The 17410-nt window shown below is 37.9% G+C and overlaps 1 long non-coding RNA gene across 1 annotated transcript; it reads right to left on the bottom strand.

The window, feature by feature from the left end:
• Positions 1-617: 617 nt before the first annotated feature.
• Positions 618-2782, bottom strand: LOC127121510 (uncharacterized). Its single transcript, XR_007803474.1, has 2 exons — positions 1869-2782; positions 618-1156 (listed from the first exon to the last, which is right to left on the bottom strand). It is a non-coding gene; the product is annotated as an uncharacterized LOC127121510 (long non-coding RNA).
• Positions 2783-17410: the final 14628 nt, after the last annotated feature.

Here is a 17410-nt window from a genome sequence, read left to right as displayed (position 1 = left end):
GGTTCATGTACTTGAGAGATTCATGGTCCTGATTTATTGATTAGGATTCATTCAAGGCTTTACATGGTCATGATCTGTTGCTTGGTTGGTATTCTCTGGTTCAAGATTAGTCAATAGCATGACATATTTCATTTGGTTCAGAAGCATTGTGGTCCACATTCAATTGTCCATAAGAAAATACACATTTTTACCTAAGTTGACTTTTGATCAACTATTGAATTTTTAATCAACCACTTGACAAAAGTCAAGCATCTAACCAAAGTCATTTTCAAGTCATAATCCATGTTCATGTTCATTTTGACCATTTTTAACCATGTTCACTGTACAACTTTTTTTTCCCATCCTTTCTCCATTTTAAACCAATTACACGTTCCACTCAACATTTAATTTCACAAACCATTTGATTCAATTCAATTTCAATTACAATTCCCATACATGAACACACATACATTCAAATTCAAATTTCCAAACATTCCTACGTAAACCAAATTCATACTACAAAATAATCCCAAATTTCATTCAATTCAACTTAAATCAATAACCATTTTCATTCTAAAATTTTCAAACCACTTTCATTCTAAACTTTTCAAACCACTTTCATTCTAAAAATCCATTCATAAACCAATTCCCAAATTTTATTACATTTAATACAATTCCAAAATCAACTTGCCATACATTTAGCATGAGACCCATTCCCTATTTACAACCGAATGACATTCATTACATACATATTCATAACCATTACAACACATACCATTCACCATTACAAACAATGAAAACAGTCCTAAGGCAAAGCAAATAAAACCTACCTAATATTACCCATAACCATCACATAACCACTAACAGAAAACCGAAACTAAACATTCATTCACCCTAACCAACCAAAACAGATTTTATTCCAACTAATTTCCATAACTGCTATCATCACAACATGCTAAACTAATTTCATCATTTGCATTGACACAAAAATACATTAACAATAGTAGGTCCATTAGCCGACAACCATCAATTTCATTCTCCTGCATTTTTCTCAAAACAACACCACATCGCAAATCACCGACATCATTTTCAATCCGCAAATTCCAAATAGAGTCTAAACCAAAGCCCTGCAAAAAAAGGATAACAGAATGAGCACACCTAGCTCAGTAGGGTCCACCTGCAATACCATAACAATAACAGCTCATTAACAAAATCAGTTAACTATTTTCAATTTCAAATTTCATTTTAACAGGTCACCAACAAATTTAGCTTCACATACCAATACAATGATTCAATACAGTTCAAAACCAAACACATCAAGCAAGCATTCGGTTATGAGTCCACAAAACTCCAACTTCTTTTTTTAACTAACAGTAGAACCTAGCATTGTTTAACAGAGTTTAAATGACTGATTCAAGCTCATAAGTTAACAAGCTGACCCCAACAATTAACAGAATTTGCAGATTCAATAAAAGCCTTTGACAGAATTTCGACCTCACTAATTTTCGTTCCTAATGCACCCTCTTCAATCAATATGTAAACGAACGCCACGACTCAGCTTACTGGCTATGGATTTCCAGTTCATCTTCACCTTCAAACTACAATGAATCCCAGCTAATCCCTCACATTTCTCTTCTTCCATTTTTCTCTCTCTTCTGGTATCCAAAAATCCTTCAATTTGAAATCATTCCCCCATCCTCAAGAGACGCGTCGTCGATTGTGTTGAAGGCTATATCTCTTGAGGCGCTGCACATCCATTCAAACTCTCAATCTCACACTCACACATCGAATCGACAAGAGTTCAACAGAAGCAATTCTTAGAAAAAGGAGAGAAGAAGAGAAGAAGGAAAATATTGTGCAAGAAGCAACAAAGGATAACCGAAGCTCACCTGAGATTTGACTTTCATCGTCGTCATCGCACCGGTCTTCAAGAGGTAGTTCGATTTCTGCCTCACCCTGTATCGAATCGGTTACTAGGACGTAGATTAGCACTTGAGGAATCAAATCCCTACGCCTAGGGACTCTGATTCCTCCACCAGAGGATTTAATTTGTGATGTTATAGTTTAGGGTTCTTGAGATTTTGATTGTGATTCGGATGTTGGATTTAGTTTTAGGACATTTGGAGTATGGATTTGGATTGGTGAGGTAGAGGCGGTCATTTCGGTGACTGTCTTCTCGTGTTTAGAGCTCTGCCACCGCCGACGATGAGCTCTTGCGCGGCGGAGGTTTGTTCTTCGGCTGAGGTTGGAGGGAATAGTTTTTAAACTGTGTTAGTGTTGTTCTGGCACATGAGGGAAGAGTGCTTTCCCTTTGGTTTGTTTTTTGGTGAAGCGGATTGGGCTCATGGCCCATGTGTTTGCTTCCAACCCTTAAAGTTCATGTTCATCATCTTTTTTCAACTTCGGAGTAGGCGTTTACCATCTTTTCTCCCAACTTCAGAGTTGTGCAACTACATTTTTCCAACTTTAGAATTGGTGTTTCTCTTTTACTTCCAGCCTCAGAGTTGAACGCCTACCTTTTTCCAACTTAGGAGTTGATGTACCTTTTCTACCTTCGGCCTCAGAGCTAAACGTCTATCTGTTTCCAACTTTGGAGTTGATGTACCTTTTCCCCCCTAGCCTCAGAGCTGAATGTCTACCTTTTTCCCAACTTTCGAGTTGTTGTATCTTTTCTTATCCCCCGACCCCAGAGCTGATATCTATAAATCTAACCTCAGAGTTGACGCTTACCATTTTGTTCCCGACCTCAGAGTCGATGTCCATCCTATTATACCCAACCCCAGAGTTGACGTCTATCCTTTTTCCAGCCTTAGAGTCGATGTTGATCATAATTTGTTTTCAACCGCAGAGTTGAGAATGTCTAGTTTTAACCCATTCACAATATTGAGGTCAAAATATTTCAATCCCCTGCAATAAGTGTTGGTCATGTTTCTGTCCCCAACCTCAGAGTTTACGACCAACTATTTACTTTCGAATTCCCCTATTGTCTTCCCCAGTGAAGTCATCTATCACCTAAAAGCCCAGGTTTTGTCTGGAAAAATATTTCCTAGAAATATCTCACAATATATCCCCCAGCGGAAAAACTTCTTTCTCAGTGCCTGCTAAAACTTGTTAGTCGAGATAAAACAAAAAAAAAAGATCCCATATTGCATTAACATATTGCATACGTCATGCATATCTAACATTTCCATTGTTATCCATTTCACCCAAATAACTTCTCATCCTCAGCAGTTTCCCTGTACAACAACCAATTTGTTCATCCTATATCCTAGAAGAGAATTTCTTTATGACCTATCTTCACATTTCATTTGTTTTTGGTGGGAATTTTTTTTCGATATTTTAGTATTTAATCCCCTCCTACCTTGAATGCCTGTAAGTTGTTACTATCCATACATTCAGGTTTGAGAATATTAAATAGGGACAATTGTCATATCCCAAAATTCACCCTACCCTTCACAATGATCATCTAGGTCACTAACCCTAATCACTTGCATAACCTGATAAGCATTCATCTCATCTACATATCCATAATATCACAGTATATTCCACTTACATTGAAAAGCTAAAAATCATGGATTCAAGAGCCTCTCTTGGCCAATGAATTCTCATGGATCATTAGCTAGTTGATTCATCAATGATCTTGTGTCAGATGAACCAATATAAGCTTGACTGAGATAGACCCATCCCCTCTTGTTTTTTTGTGTGGTATGCTTTAGGAGCTTGGTCTTGGATACCTTGTCTCTAGCATGCATTAACACCAACATCATTACTGACTGACCTCAGATAGTTGTGACTTCTACATAAGTCCAATTACGTTTGCTTAACATAACGCTAAATTTGCCTCAAGGCACCAATTAACATAATAACTTGACAACTAACATTTAATTTTCTTGTCATTTACTTTAATTCAATTTAAATTCTTGCACTTTATCATTCCTTGTCATTTACATTCATGCAATTGTTTATGCGCCAGTCATTTGCTCTTTTCCCACTTGGGTCTATGTTCATGCTTCAGTCATTTTCATTTTTGCTCACTTGAGCCATTATATTTTGTGCTTGTGATATATTTGTGTTTGTGATCATATTTTATTTGTGGTCTTAGGACCTTAAAACACTTAATAAAAACAAAAATAATAAAAAACACATTGGTGGACTTTTGGATCTTTGTCCGTGACTTGATTTGGACCTATGGACTTATAGTAGGCAACATCCCTGAGCTATGGAAGAAAAACTTGGCCAATGCCATTATTTGAGACCAAATACATGGCCAATGCCATTCATCTGACACAAGCTTGAGAGACTCTCTTGGGTTTATCTGATACATTTTTTCTCTTTGTCTAAATTATTATCTTATTGTTATTATTTTATGTTTTCTCTTTGAGTATGCTTCAAGGGATTTTTTCATCTGATACACATAAAAGAAATTGAAGATTGCTTGCTTTGAAGTGCTAGCTTAGATATTTGGTTATCTTTAGTTGATACCATTGGGTTTATTATTAATTGCTTGGATGATTATGTCTTTGTTGTTTGCTCGACAATCCAAAGGAAATAGGTTTCTATCTGACATTATTGTCTTGTGGATGCTTCCCATGAAGGAGAATGGAGATCTAAAACGCAGCGGAATTTAAAAAATTTCTCCTTTAGTGATCCTTACGAATGGGCATGATCAGTGATAGAATTGTTACCTCTTGTGACGATTGAAACCTTTGATGCGGATCTACGGAGCGATCACGAACGTTGAATGACGACAACGCCTCTACTCAGTCCACACGAACGGATTCCTTTAATCTCAGTGCTAGTTGCTACGAATGAAGGCTTTGAGTGTGAGAGAGAGAGAGAAACGAAATTGCAACTGCATAAAATGCTTCTGCACAAGGGTTCTATTTATAGAACCACTTGTGTGGGCTGCAAGCTAAAAAGCCCACTTAAGTGTATGTGGCCCATATTTTATAATATGGCAAAATCACTTAAGCGCGTGGTACCTTACCATATTTCATATTCTACTTAAGTACACTGTACCTTACGATGTTCTACAATTTACTTAAGTGCACTGTACCTTACGGTGTTCCTTAGTTACTCTATCTCTCATCAATCCGTCCTTTTGTGTGTGACCTTGTAGGTTTTCGCGACATTGGCAATTATATTAAATCATGTATTTAACATAATAAACAGTAAGCGGTATCTAGCAACACATCACTGCTACCCAAGACACGAAAATGTCATGTGATCTGACAAATCCTTCTGTGATAATACTTATGCATATAATTACCCTTTTGCCCTTATGTCTATATTGAACACAAGGCATAGACCGTGTCATCCTTGTCCAGTTCAATATTGGGCCCATAGATATTTATCCTGTTACGTAGGATGGGAAAATTCCATCTAGGTCACTCATGTCCCTTAGCATGCTTCGTGGAGTACCCATCAACTGTCTTTATGGTCATCCAGTTACGGACAATGTTTGATCAGTAACAAGGCACTCGACTCTACATCTAGGGTCCATAGTGGTTTCAGGTCGAAGGGTGGTATACACCATTATCACCATGAGAATAACTTATGACACTTTGCATAACATTCTATATAGTATTCTCATAGCGGGTCAATCCAGTATGAATATTACTCTTAATATTCATACCTATGTTTAAGACTTGATAACTCCTTATCCATGATCCATGAGATGTGATCATCAATCTATATACATAATAGTCTTTATGCTTTAATGTTATCCCACTTCACAATAAAGCTCGACTACAGATACTTTAAGAATAGTGTCCTTATGTTTAATGTGATCTCATGATTAACTCACACTTGATACATTAGACGGACTAGCTATTCTAGGGACTTTATTAAACAAACATAATAAAGAAAAAGCCTTTTATTATTAATAAATAATTCGATACAAGTACCAAAAGTATTGGCCTCTAGGGCTTACACCAACAATCTCCCACTAGCACTAGAGCCAATCAGGCATACCCCTAATGCCCATAGATCTAGTGTGGCCATCATGCTTCTGCTGCGCAAGAGGCTTTGTCAGTGGGTCAGCAATATTGTCAAGTGTAGGTACTCTGGATATTTTCACATCTCCTCTATCTCTTATCTCTCGAATGAGGTGATAATGCCTAAGTATGTGTTTGGATTGTTGGTGAGATCTAGGTTCCTTAGCTTGTGCGATAGCACCATTGTTATCACAATAGAGACCAATGGGATCCACAATGCTAGGAACCATGCCAAGTTCACTAATGAACTTTTTGATCCAAATAGCTTCCTTTATTGCACTTGAGGCAGCAATATACTCGACCTCAGTTGTAGAGTCAGCAACTGTATCTTGCTTTGAACTTTTCCAGCTCACAGCGCTACCGTTTAAGCAAAACACTTAACCAGATTGCGATCTAAAGTCATCCTTATCTGTTTGGAAGCTAGCATCGGTGTATCCAATTACAACCAACTCTTCCTGACCTCCATATATCAAGAATGAGTCCTTAGTCCTTCTCAAATACTTAAGGATATTCTTGACAGCTACCCAATGAGCATCACCAGGATCAGATTGGTACCTACTCGTTGCACTCAAAGCATACGAGATATCTGGTCGAGTACATAACATGGCATACATGATAGATCCTATTGCAGATGCATATGAAATCTTATTCATGTGATCCCTTTCTTCCTTAGTTGAAGGGGATTGTGTTTTTGATAGACACATGCCATGTTGCATATGTATGAATCCTTTCTTGGAATCATGCATATTAAAGCGTCTCAACACTTTGTCTATGTATGTACTCTGACTTAGGCCAAACAGTTTTTGTGATCTATCTCTATAGATTCTAATTCCTAATATATAGGCTGCTTCACCTAGGTCCTTCATAGAAAAGCATTTCCCCAACCAAGACTTTACTTGTTGTAGGGTAGGGACATCGTTTCCAATGAGTAATATGTCATCTACATATAATACCAGGAAAACGATCATGCTCCCACTAACCTTCTTGTAGACACAAGGCTCATCTTCGTTCTTGATGAATCCATATTGTTTTACTGTTTCATCAAAATGAAGATTCCAGCTTCTGGAAGCTTGCTTCAATCCCTAGATTGATCTTTGTAACTTACATATCTTTTTGGCTTCTTCAGGTATGTCAAATCCTTCAGGTTGTGTCATGTACACATCCTCAAGAAGATTCCCATTAAGGAAAGCAGTTTTGACATCCATCTGCCATATTTCATAATCATGATATGCAGCGATAGCAAGTAAAATCCGAACAGATTTAAGCATTGCAACTGGTGAAAAGGTTTCATCAAAGTCAACCCCATGAATTTGTTTATATCCTTTTGCAACCAGACTTGCCTTATAGGTATATACCTTACCATCCATGTCAGTCTTCTTTTTGAAGACCCACTTGCATCCTATTAGGTTAACTCCTACAAGAGGCTCTACCAAGGTCCAAACCTGGTTTGTGTACATGGAATCCATTTCAGATTTCATGGCTTCTAGCCACTTCTCATACTCGGGACCAGTTATGGCCTCTTGGTAGGTCACAGGCCCATCTTGATCCATGAGTAATACATCACCTTAATCAGTTATGAGATATCCATATCTCTCAGGTAGGTGATGTATCCTTCCTGACCTACGCTGGTCTTGTTCTACTTGAGCAAGTTGCTCTTCCACAACTACTTGTGTTTCCTGCTCTAATTCCTCCATAGGTGTATCAATGCTTTGTGATTCTTGAATTTCTTCAAGCTCTACTTTCCTCCCACTGATTCCTTTAGAAATAAAATCCTTTTCTAGGAAAACTCCAGTTCGAGCGACAAACACTTTGCCCTCAAAAGGATTGTAGAAGTAATACCCTCTTGTTTCTTTAGGATACCCCACAAATAAGCATTTGTCAGATTTGGGCTCAAGCTTAGTTGAAATTTGTCGTTTCACATAAACTTCTCAACCCCAAATCTTCATGTAAGACATATGTGGTTTCTTACCACTCCATATCTCATATGGTGTCTTCTCAACCTTTTTGGATGGAACACAGTTAAGTGTGTAAGTTGCTGTCAATAGTGCATGTCCCCAAAAGGAGTTTGGAAGATCGGCGTGACTCATCATGGATCGGACCATGTCTAACAGGGTTCGATTTCTTCTCTCAGATACACCATTTCATTGGGGCGTTCCAGGAGGAGTAAGTTGGGATAGAATCCCACACTCTTTCAGATGGTCATCAAACTCTAGGCTTAAATACTCACCACCTTGATCTAATCGAAGAGTTTTAATATTCTTACCTAGTTGGTTTTGTACTTCATTCTTGAATTCCTTGAACTTTTCAAAGGACTCTGATTTGTGTTTCATTAAATACACATAACCATATATGCTGAAATCATCAGTAAATGTGATGAAGTACTGAAAACCTCCTCTGGCTGGTATGTTCAGTGGTCCACATACATCAGTATGTATGAGGGCCAAAAGATCATTAGCTCTTTCACCTTTTCCTGTGAATGGAGACTTTGTCATCTTTCCAATTAAACAAGATCCGCATGTCTCATATGATTCATAATCAAAAGAGTCCAAGAGTCCATCTTTATGGAGTTTGGAAATGCGTTTCTCATTTATGTGGCCTAATCGACAATGTCAAAGGTAAGTTGGATTTAACTAATTAGGTTTCATTCTTTTAGTATTAATGTTATAAATAGGCATTTCAAGATCAAGGACATATAGTCCATTGTTCATTTGTGCAGTAGCATATAATATATCATTCAAATAAATTGAGCAACAATTATTCTTTATTATAAATGAAAAACCAAACTTATCCAAACAAGAAACAAAAATAATATTCCTGCTAATTGCAGGTACATAATAACAGTTCTCTAACTGAATTATTAAACCACTAGTTAAAGTCAATACATAAGTTCCTACGGCTAAAGCAACAACCTTTGCTCCATTGCCAACTCGTAGGTCAACTTCACCTTTTGCCAAATCTCTACTCCTTTTTAGCCCCTGCACATTTGTACAAATGTGAGAACCGCATCCAGTATCTAATACCCATGATGCAAAAGTAGATAAATTAATTTCAATAACAAAAATACCTGAAGTTGAAGTCTCTACTCCATTCTTCATATCTTCCAGGTACTTTGGGCAGTTTCTCTTCTAGTGTCCGGTCTTACCGCAATGGAAGCAGGTGCCTGCCTTTGCTATGCCTCCACTAGGCTTCAAAGCAGCAACAGTGGGTCTGGGTTTGGCAAATTCCTTTCCTTTCCCTTTATCACCCTGCTTGGTGGGTCTTTTGTTCTGTCTCTTTCCATTTCCGATCATCAGAATGGACTTCCCTTTTGACTTCAGATTCTGCTCAGCAGTTCTTAACATGGCTAGCAGTTCAGGAAGAGATTTGTCCATATCATTCATATTGAAATTTAGGACAAATTGACTGAATCTATCTGGCAACGATTGCAAGATCAAATCAGTCGCAAGTTCCTTTCTGAGGGGAAAACCCAACCTTTCAAGGTTTTCCACATACCCAATCATCTTAAGCACATGGGGACCTATAGGGGCTCCCTCAGCTAACTTGCCTTGAAAAGGGGCTTTTGAAACTTCAAACCTTTCATGCCTTGCTTGCTCTTGATAGAGCATCTTCAGGTGTTCGATCATATCGAATGCTGCCATGTTCTCATGTTGCTTTTGCAACTCTGAGTTCATGGTAGCTAGCATGAGACAAGCAGTTTCATTGGCATCATCGACATGCTTCTTATAAGCATCTCTTTCTGCCTTAGGTGCAAAACTAGGAGGTTCCTCTTCAGGAACAGGTTTCTCCAAGACATACAGCTTTCTATCATGTTTGAGGACAATCCTCAGATTTCGGTGTCAATCCAGAAAATTTATCCCAGACAATTTTTCCTTGTCAAGGATTGATCGCAAAATGTTGTTAGAGGTGTTTGTTGTCATGGTAATCTATATGAAATTAATTAAAATATAAGTATCAATAACATATTTAATTAGGCCTTTAATTAAATATGCTCCCACTATTTTACTCAAAACAAATGACCCTCACCATTTAATTCTGAAAATCCCGTTGGAAGATTTTCTAGTGGGTCGAGATCCACATTTCACTTTGTTTTAAGTCCGCGTAGGCGGATTACACAAAACTAGGTTATTTAGGTAGGAACTCCTTCCAATTGTATCTAATACCACTCTCGAATATTTTAGTTGGATGAATAACTCCTTATTCCAATCCATCACATGGATCATTTCCAACTCTTGCTTCTAAACACATATAATCTTATTATAATTTGTTTAGTTAAGTTTGACCCATTTTTTTAGCAATTGGATATTACAATTATCCCATCGCACCTTACTAATATAAAACATGCACCTCGCGTAGGCGAAACCTACATTATCCGATACTAGTCTTGATGAGGGCTAAAACTTGGAAAGCATAAACTTAATATTTAATTTGAGGGAATTGCAATTGTTCTGATCTCACCAGCTTATTTATCATATAAATCGTCTCTCATATGCATCAATATACATTCACATGCATCAACATACATTCATAATGAAACAGTTATGGCCCCTAGCGCAATTGTTCTCCCAAGCCAATGAAAGAACCTAAGCTAACCTAATAACGAGCTAAGCTTCTCCAAGCAAGATCTTCAAGGTTGTCCTCCTTTGATATTGAATTCTTCTCTTTCTTCATAACATTACATTACATAAAAGAAACTCGTTTTACATACGAGGGAGTGAGATGAGAGAAGAAGTTACATTAAGAGATTAAAAGAGAGGCATGACACGCAGGTCGTATTTTAAAAAACCCAAGACAAAATGAAGGAAAACTAAGGCCAGAATCGATCACCACAAGACAATAATAATAAACACATTATTATTATTAATTTTAATTCCTTAAATTTATTAAAACCAAATTAAATTTCGGCGATCGATCACACTATGCAGAGTTAGCCGGGGTCCGCTGCCCGGTCACAAAACAGAAACGCCGAGGATTCTGACTCTGTGAATGTGACGACCGTCACAAAGCATGTTACGACCGTCACATCTTGCTTGTTACAACCGTCACAGGCCCATGACGAATGTCATGCGGCCAAAATCAGCGCTTTGAAACAGTTAACAGACGTGATCCAACAAGCCCTCAATTCACAACTCTTTAACAGCACAACCCTTGTGCCGTCACTACCCTAATGCACCAATTTCAGACCGTCAAACACACCTCGATTGTTGATTAAGTATGATTGATCAACAGGTTATTGCTTCACCATACTAATGTCGGATTCCGAAGCAAATGACCATTGATTGCTCAAAGGAAAACAATCATTAAGTGTTTGAATGAACGAAATAGAAACAGTATATCATATATACCGTATTTTGCATTAGGATTACTTATATCATATATATAACTTGATCGATCTCAATTGCGTAACCTATGGACGATCGATGTATCGCTGCTTCACCATACTAATGTCGGATTCCGAAGCATAGTCAACATCAATCATCCAAATCATAGACACATGATGCCAAATTTAATTACTCGTTTATTCTTTGATTCATTCTGTATTTTAATCATATTAATACAGAAAATAAACAGCTATCAGATGCATGGTTTCGTAAGTGGCTCTGATACCACTGAAGGAGAATGGCGATCTAAAACGCAGCGGAATTTAAAAATTTCTCCTTTAGTGATCCTTACGAATGGGCATGATCAGTGATAGAATCGTTACCTCTTGTGACGATTGAAACCTTTGATGCAGATCTACGGAGCGATCACGAACGTTGAATGACGACAACGCCTCTACTCAGTCCACACGAACGGATTCCTTCAATCTCAGTTCTAGCTGCTACGAATGAAGGCTTTGAGTGAGAGAGAGAGAGAGAAAAACAAAATTGCAACTGTATAAAATGCTTCTGCACAAGGGTTCTATTTATAGAACCATTTGTGTGGGCTGCAAGCTAAAAAATCCACTTAAGTGTATGTGGCCCATACTTTATAATATGCCAAAATCACTTAAGCGCGTGGTACCTTACCATATTTCGTATTCTACTTAAGTACACCGTACCTTACGATGTTCTACAATTCACTTAAGTGCACCGTACCTTACGGTGTTCCTTAGTTACTCTATCTCTCATCAATCCGTCCTTTTGTTGTGACCCTGTAGGTTTTCACGGCATTGGCAATTATATTAAATCACGCATTTAACATAATAAACAATGAGCGGTATCTAGCAACACATCACTGCTACCCAAGACACAAAAATGTCATGTGATCTGACAAATCCTTCTGTGATAATACTTATGCGTATAATTACCCTTTTGCCCTTATGTCTATATTGAACACAAGGCATAGACCGTGTCATCCTTGTCCAGTTCAATATTGGGCCATAGACATTTATCCTGTTACGCAGGATGGGCAAATTCCATCTAGGTCACTCATGTCCCTTAGCATGCTTCGTGGAGCACCCATCAACCGTCTTTATGGTCATCCAGTTACGGACAACGTTTGATCAGCAACAAGGCACTCGACTCTACATCTAGGGTCCATAGTGGTTTCAGGTCGAAGGGTGGTGTAACACCTCAAAATTTGCCCTCCTCTTCTTGGGACTAGCTTAGCGTATTGCATTTCATATTTAGGGCATTAGTCATTGCATATTGCATATCATGTGAGAACAAGCAAGTCATCCTCTAAGGTCTTGTTAGAGATAGAGAGGTTAAGAGATTCAAGCCTGAGGGTCTTATTGAATTGATCACCAACCATCTGAGGGTTTGTGCTTCAATTAGGGTTTTCTTGATTCTTCAAAAGGTTGAGCATTATCTTGTTTGCAAGAGTACATCATCATCATCATGGTTATGTCATCCTCTAGGGGGCTCATTGTTCATGCTCAGGTGCCTTGGGATTAGGGTTTTGACCTCTGGTCAACCCTAATCAGTGTCATTCTACCAGTCAGGGTTTCTCAAGGAGATGGGGTTTATTTCTTGGATGGAGATCATCTGGTTATATTATTGAGTTTATATGAGCCAAGGTTCATTTTGAAGCCAATTCCTCAAGTGGTTAAGGCTCAAGCTGATCAGAGCACTTCTAAGTCATCTATCAACCAGAAAGTCAACAGAAAGTCAACTGAGGGTTGTGAGGTGGAAAAATGAGTTTCAACATCTCATTCATATTCAAAAGAGGTTCATTTGTCATTATAAACACATATCTTGAAGAATTTGAGGTCAGATCAAAAGTTTCTAAAAATGGAAAGTGACCTATAATTGAAAGTTTCCAAAAATGGAAAGATTTTGGTCCAAATTCAACTTGATCTTTGATCATCAAAAAAGCTTCAAATGAATTTTTGTCCAACATGAAAGTTGAAGATATTTTTCTCCCATTTCCAAAAAGTCCAAGATCATAAGTTTATGATGAATGGTTGAGGAGATATGATCAAATCATTGCCAAGTGTGCTTGAAACTTCAAAAGGCCATAACTTTTGAACCAAAACTCCAAATTGAGTGGCTCTTTTTGCACTTTGCTCCTCATAACCTATAATTTCCAAATCATTCATCACATTGCATGAAATTTCATCACATGACCATTTGCATATTCATGCTTATTTTGGAGGGAAAATTGCAAATTTGAAATTGGTGCATCATGGGAACAAATCACCATTGCCATTGTGTTCATTAGAAGATTTTAAGTGAATTTGAGCTCCCATTTGGTACTGTTCACGTATGCATTTTCATGGCACCACCAATTTTCCAAAATTTGTCATACACCTTATTTTTGCCTAATCCTAATTAATTCATGACTAATTGTGATTTGGATATAATTAACACATGGTATATAAGGTAAATCATAACAGAATTGTTCATTATTCATCATTCTAGATCTAGATCTCATTTTCCCTCCAAATTTTCTCTTCTTCCAAATTCAAAAATTCTTCAAAGAACACTTGATTTTTATTGCATATTCTGCTTTCTTGATCCTCAATTAGTAGAATTCAAGCCATTGATTGAAGAAATTGGTGAAGAATCAAGCAATTCCATACATGAACATGAACATGGAGTTTTGAAGATCTAGCTAGATCCAAGCCATTCCAAGAGTTGATTTGTGCTTCAGAAGTGATAACAAGGTTGATAGAAGAGATTTGGATGCTGCTAGACACTTGAATCCACTACTGCCATTGTTGGAGCTTCAAGAGGTCAAATTTTCGCATCTCTTAATTCTCCATTATATTGCCATGTTTAAGTAGATCTTTGCACGCTGAAAATTCTGATCTAAATTTCATGTGATTTGGATGATTATTGAGTGAGATATATGTGTTTGAAGTTTTGGATGCATGATGATTTTCTCTTCGATTTGCATGAGATGTGATGAATTAATGTGAAATAATGATAGATTTGAGTTCCTCATGCCATGACCTTTCGAATGATATGAAATTTGTGCAATTCTGGAAAAAAATTAGTGTGCGGTCACTGTTCACTCCGCCGTCTTCGCGAAGAAGACGGTTGTTTCTTCCCTGCCTGGCCGTGTGAACCGCCGTCTGGTTCAGGCCTTGCTGGCGCTAGGGCTTTGTCCCTGTAGATGCCACTTGAGCGCATTGTTGGCTATTCCATTGGCCAGCGCTCTTTTGACCAATCTGTGTGGCATTTGAACGTTGATGTAAGCGCGCCAACATATTAAATGAAGCTATGCGTTTTGCCTTTCCCTCAGTTCGATTCCCAGCTCCATCATTTCTGGTTATTATTTGTTTCCAGCGCCTTGCCACGCTTCGATTTCGCCTGGCAACATGTTTTCAAATTAATTCCTCCATTTACCTTTCCCTCCATTTTTATGTACATTGATCATTTTCATTTCAAATATTTTTGCCAACTTCAAAAATTCGTATCAATTTGAAAATTAATCCAATTCAATCCAAATTTTTTGAAAAATGATCATATGAATGTCTTCTATTTTTTGATGTGGATTTCTGGAATTGTGCCTGGCTGGAATTTGAATTGTGTTAGACTAATTGAATATGTATCCATTTGTGACATTGCTCCATTCTTTCTATCATGAAATGATTAAAAATGATCCAATTGCCATGAAATTTTGTGTGATGATTCCTAACATGATGATTGACCTTTGAGGCTTGGTTTGGTATTTTTCTCATTTTTCATTCCTGTTTTAGACACATAAACTTTTGGTGTGACAATGTGTGTCACACAATTTGATGTCATACTTGTGCATTTTCATTTCTAGGTCAAATGAGCTCCTCTATTTATGATTTTTGGCATGATGATTATATTTGACATGTTGTGTGCACATAAAAATTTCCAGAATTGTTTGAGTCATTTCTGTTTTGATATGAAATTTTCATTCTTGATGACCAATTGTATGCACCTTTTGCTTGCCTTGCCTTCTCTTAGTTGAATGATGACTTTGCTTGATGATTTTGATTTGGTCCTTTTTAGGACATGTTCTTGATTGAATGTAGTTGCTTCATGTTGAATATTGAGTTCTGTTTTGACTTTTTGATTCACCTTTGACCCTAGGCTTTGCCCTAGGGGTTTGTACTCACATTTGAGTTGTGCATTTCAGGTTCAAGCTTCTAGTCTTGATGGATGATGTTGATCTCATAAATTGAGATGCAAAATGATGTGTTCCACTAACATTTGTTGTTTTGTAGGTTCCTTGGAGATGAAATCATTTGAGTTGTTTACTTGTTGGCTTGACTTGTTGTGTCTATTGGAACCATTGTCTGTGTGTATGTTAATAGTTTGTCTGAATACCATACTGATTGATTGGTTGTTTACACAGGTGCTTTAGTAGCTTTAACTCATTGCTTGAGTTGCTTTGCTTTGCTTGTGGTTGGCATACCACCTAGGTAACTTCCTACTCTCCATGTAGTCTGGAAGACCTGTCATGTTCTTTTGGCAGGCACCTGTCTGAAGCCCTCCTTAAGAGGCAATGTTCTTGATTGTTTATATTTGTGCCTTGTACATGTAAAGACCTCCTAAGTGAAGAGGCATTGGCAGATAGAAGGGATGTGCAATCCATCCCCTGCTATTCAGTTGAGTCTTTCATCTTGCTCGCACTATGTGCTGATGCATTTTGAATAAACACCCAAGATCCTTGTGTATAGAGTCGGTCAAGTGGAGCAGAGTCCTATATTCTGGACTCCCATGTTTTCATTGATTGAAGCTCACCCAGGACCGGGTTAAGAGCTATGAGGTCTTACCCTCATTACCTTTTCATCTGCTTCACCTTAACTCTCAATGTTAGGGTTAAGAGCTCAAAACACCCATAACAGAACCGGTTTGTTTGTCGAGGTTGATTTGACCCCTTGACTAAAGCCCAGCCTTGTATGAGCCACTTGTTTGCATATAGTGTGTGTGCTTGCTCTCCTGTGCTTGTGTTTGCTTACTTGATGTTTAGGCTAGCTTGCTTCCTGTGCGAGTTAGGTTATGTTAGAAACCTCAACCTAGGACTATTGTGGATTGCATGACAACTTTTAGGCTCGAGTCAGTCTCCTTATTAGTTTGTTATTTCCCGGTCTCTGGTTAGGAGAGGGTTTCTCCCCTGTTAAGGGGAACTACGTCGCCCTGATCCTCATACCAGATGAGGTACGTAGGCAGGAGATCGCGCGAGATCTCTCCGGGCACCCTTTTTCTTTTGCAACCTCTTCTTTTTTGTGTGTGTTTGCCTGACAGCTATCAGGCTCGAGTTCCAGACTCCCTATTAGCTTGCCTGTTTGCTAACCTTTTTTGTGTGTGTTAGGAGTTGGATGTAAGTCCAGCGATTGTGTCATACGGTGAACTGACTTTGTGTGTTTTGCTTTGGAAAGCAAATGTCGCGGTTAGCAAGAGTCGCCACCGACTTTTCTTTTATCCAATAAGGAAAGGTGGAAAAGAACAGGAAAGACCTTAATTAGATTTTGGGTTCGGGAGGTATATTATACAAAGGGAAGGTGTTAGCACCCTTTGTATCCATGGTTATCCATGGGCTCTTAATTGCTTGATCACTTATGTTTGTCTGAAAAAAAGTGTCTGTGAATTGCTTAAAAAATGTTTTGAAAAGAGAGTTTAACTTTGTAATGATTCTTGTACGAATGTATACAAAGTATTTATCTCGTTTAATTTTGAAAGCAGTTTAGAAAAATATAACTTGGCAATGATTCTAGTACGAATGTATACCAAGTGGTGATTTTCTAGTATTTGCAAAGTGTGAGGTATGAAAAGTATTTTAAGTTGTGAGTAAGCAATTAAGAGTTATACCTACCCAAGGTCTTTATGGGTATTTCCTATCCTTATGAGGGTAAAACTGTCCTTACTATTGAGAAGTAAGTAGTTTTATCCCTTTGGATGTAAAAGGGTCATCGTAGGGTCATCGATTGGTCATTAAAGGCAACATTTGTAAGGATACCTTAGCATTCGAAGGGACGATCATCATTTAACCGTAGGCTACACCGAAGGGTCATCGAGGGACAAAATCATATATTC

This window comes from Lathyrus oleraceus, chromosome 1 (assembly GCF_024323335.1).
Source record: "Lathyrus oleraceus cultivar Zhongwan6 chromosome 1, CAAS_Psat_ZW6_1.0, whole genome shotgun sequence".
In the NCBI taxonomy this organism is placed as follows: domain Eukaryota; kingdom Viridiplantae; phylum Streptophyta; class Magnoliopsida; order Fabales; family Fabaceae; genus Lathyrus; species Lathyrus oleraceus.
The sequence above is the reverse complement of the archived record's forward strand: the minus strand, read 5'-3'. Positions and strand labels throughout refer to the sequence as shown.